The sequence below is a fragment of the Pundamilia nyererei genome, unplaced genomic scaffold, assembly GCF_000239375.1.
Source record: "Pundamilia nyererei isolate P.nyererei 1_Seehausen unplaced genomic scaffold, PunNye1.0 scaffold00012, whole genome shotgun sequence".
Classification (NCBI taxonomy): Eukaryota; Metazoa; Chordata; class Actinopteri; order Cichliformes; family Cichlidae; genus Pundamilia; species Pundamilia nyererei.
Window position 1 is genome coordinate 2045178 of NW_005187413.1, and position 3496 is coordinate 2048673.

Genomic DNA, 3496 nt, shown 5'->3' on the forward strand with positions numbered 1-3496 from the left:
AAAGAACAGTTTAAAATTAATGTAATATAGTATTGGCCATACTATATGATGTATTGCTTGTCTTTGTTTAATAATACAGAAGACAAAGACCTTAAAAAATAATCGCATATCGCATCGCAATCGCAATATTGGGGCAAAAAAATCGCAATTAGATTCTTTTCCATAATCGTTCAGCCCTAGATAGATGTTTTAATTTTGGCATCTAGTATATTTCGTTATATCGCACAGCCCTAAGGCAACCCAACCCTCAGTCATGTGGCACCAAATGCAGACTGGGTGATAGACCCTTACAGATCCAGAGACAACTATTATAGCTATAAACAGTAAAAACATTTCTACAGATTCACATTTTAAAACTTTTTACAAAATCTATTTCTTCTAGATAGATTTTGCTGAGTAATGTCCTTCTTCTAGGGCTGCATTAAACAGCACGTGATTTCGGGTGCCGGCTAAGTTGGTGAGCAGGTGACCATCTGCTTCTTACATCATACATCATTAGCAGTTTCCGAGTCCAGACACCTCTTCAGTTTCCAGACTCAAACAAACACTGCGGCATCACTAACAGTTAGAAACTCTAAATTCTTTAGTCTGAAATAATAAACAAAACACAAGCTTTGAAGTGAAAATGAATATAAAATATATAAATATATAAAATAACTATGAATACCCTCCGATTATGTCATTTATATAATTGTTGCAAGTTCAGAAATACCAAGATACAGATTATACAAGGCAGAACAGACTTCTGATGTTGTACCAAACAGGTTCTGATTAACAATTCTCTCAACCTGAACTGAAACATTTTGTGCCTTCGTAAACAAACTTGAATGAGTTGGCAGGCTGTATGAAGTCTTCTTGTAAACTAAAATTATGCTTCAACATTGCTCACTGGGGGATCAATGAATTGCACTATTTTCTAGGCCATAAGCCACCTGCAAAGGTCTTACAAAAAGAAAAAAAATGAAAACCTACAGCATCCATGTTTACTAGCTTGCAATCAAGCCCCGACTTCTTGGCACACTGCAGTTTCTCTTGGCATGTTAGGGTCTACCACTGAATGACTGTAGTGTGACACTACTGGAAAAACTGAATATGCAAGTCAAGAGGAATGTATCTAAAACCTTCCACATTTTCACCACTCTACTAATCTGTATGCAAGTTTATCTTCTGTAATTCATGATGCTGTAATTTCTGTTTAAGTGACCGTTCTCCAACATCTACAAGTCAGACATGATACTAACGCTGGTATTGGTAATGGATCCATACCATCATGACAGGATCGATACTTTACTTTTTTCCTCTAAGTACAGCATGTAGCCCACTGAATTGTGTTAAATAAATTATTTTTTAGGAAATGAAAAAATATACCTTAAACATGCACCAAAAAAAGATCTGAACGTTTTGAGTTGACTGTATATTTTATTTAAATCCATTAGCACATTTAAGGAACAGAAGATGACCCAAAGTGCTTTATAAACAGGCACATTTACATTCCAGGTCTCAAAGAACCCCAATTTCAAAATACAGAAGCTGAAAGTTGTGTTTTGTTGTGTTAACTTATTAATGTGGAAATTGTAAATCGTAGTGATTTAGTGGTCGATTATGATTCACCCTATAAATCATTACACACTGCCCTCCCCTACATATGCTGCCCTTATAAGTTAAAAGTATTGGTATTGGCAATACTGGCTCTGTATTTTTTTGGGGTATTGGATCGATACCAAAATCTGCAGTATTGCACACCAATACTAAACACAGCAACATAACCCTCCCACCAACAAGCATGTGGGAGGTGGAACACTAGTTCCAACACTATTGGTAAGCATATTTGAATAATGTTTATATGGAATTAATTTGTACAAGTAATTCCTTCTAGTAGCCTATCACACTTTATTTTTATTTTTTTTTAATTTAGACTGACAAAAAGTCCTGTAATCTGCTGCCAATTTAGAGAAAACACAAAAGTTTATTTATTCTGACTCATTCTTTTTTGAACAGATTTTGGAATTTCCAACAGACAAACGTCATTGATTGGTTATGGTGGCAATGACAGTTCTTACAAAGAAAATCAGTTTAAATAAACTTAAAAAAAATAATAAACAATAGGACTTTCGTATAGCGAAGATCAGAAATAGCCAAGAAAATTGTGTGATGTTTTAAAAAGTTATTCAATTTCCCATTCTCTGAACCAAAGAAAAGCAAAAAACAACATTTGGGAAATTCCAACTATTAATCCAATCTTAATGGATTCAGAGTTGCTGAGGTCTGGAGCCTATGCCAGCTGGGTGAGTATATGAAAAACCGTAAACCTTATATGTTGGAGATTTTGATCAATTCAGAACGCAAAAATGTTCGTTCATTTTTATTTATTTTTTGCTACTTGGATTCAAGTAGCAGGAACTACAGTTTATCTGTGACCTATGAAGGAAACACGTGATGAGGCGGTTTACAAATTTTGTCTACAGATTGTATCCTAAAGGCTGTTAATCAATTCACTGTCAACCCTCTCACTTATACACACACACACATTTTCTTTAGCACTCCCTGATTCAATATTTCCAATAATAACCAGAACTACAAGAAATCATTTCAAAATCTTGGCTGAGACTAAACAGAGAATCCCACATTAAAATGTGTCATGGTCTTAACCATGACACAGAGCCTTTTACAGCCTTAGTTACAGACAAATTTGCATTTCTTCTATACATTTTCAACAAAATTATTAGACTTCTCAGATGACCTGAGATGTTACCTGAGGACATGCAAACCGAAAAGCACCCACAGGCTACAGTAGGATTTGAATTAGTGACTGCTTTTTGTTCAAGTTTTTGTTGAGTATGTCCAGCAGACTAATCACAGCCCTTAAAAATGTTTAATTAACTGTTCATTATTTATTAACATCAACAGCATAATCTTCATTAGTTGAAGTAAACAAAAATAGCATTAGATTAAACCTGATATGTAAAAAGCTTTTTCTGGTGAACTACAGCACTTTATGGCATTTGCCTGATAGAACGCAATCGAAGGTTCTTTAACACACAAAATTAGCCATGTTGTCACTTAGCCCGACTTATGGTGAGGAGGTATACCCTGGACAGGTTGCCACTCAATCACTGGGCCATCAAAGAAAGGCAGATAGAACGAGCAATGTACTGACAATTAGCTAGGGGCTTGTCCTGCCACATACCATCCTTTAGTAGCACAATGGTTAATGGTTTTTACTTGATATTCTATCCCACCCACATACTGTCCACGGAGAGTTAACAGCGCTAATTAGCTCCCTCATGATGTTACTATTTATAATAAAAAGAGAAACAGTGAAAGATCACATTGTGAGGAGAAAGAAAGAGAGAAAACATTTATCTTGATTTGCTGTGAGTCACATAAAAACACAGAGCAAGATGATAACAACTGGGCCACAGACAGTAACGTGTCAACTGTGTGTGTGTGTGTGTGTGTGTGTGTGTGTGTGTGTGTGTGTGTGTGTGTGTGTGTG

At 35.7% G+C, this 3496-nt stretch overlaps 1 protein-coding gene across 1 annotated transcript in view; it reads right to left on the reverse strand.

Moving 5' to 3' along the window:
- Window positions 1-3496, reverse strand: part of mtss1 (MTSS I-BAR domain containing 1) — an 85691-nt gene that overhangs the window by 42725 nt on the left and 39470 nt on the right. The gene's annotated exons all lie outside the window — the stretch shown is intronic.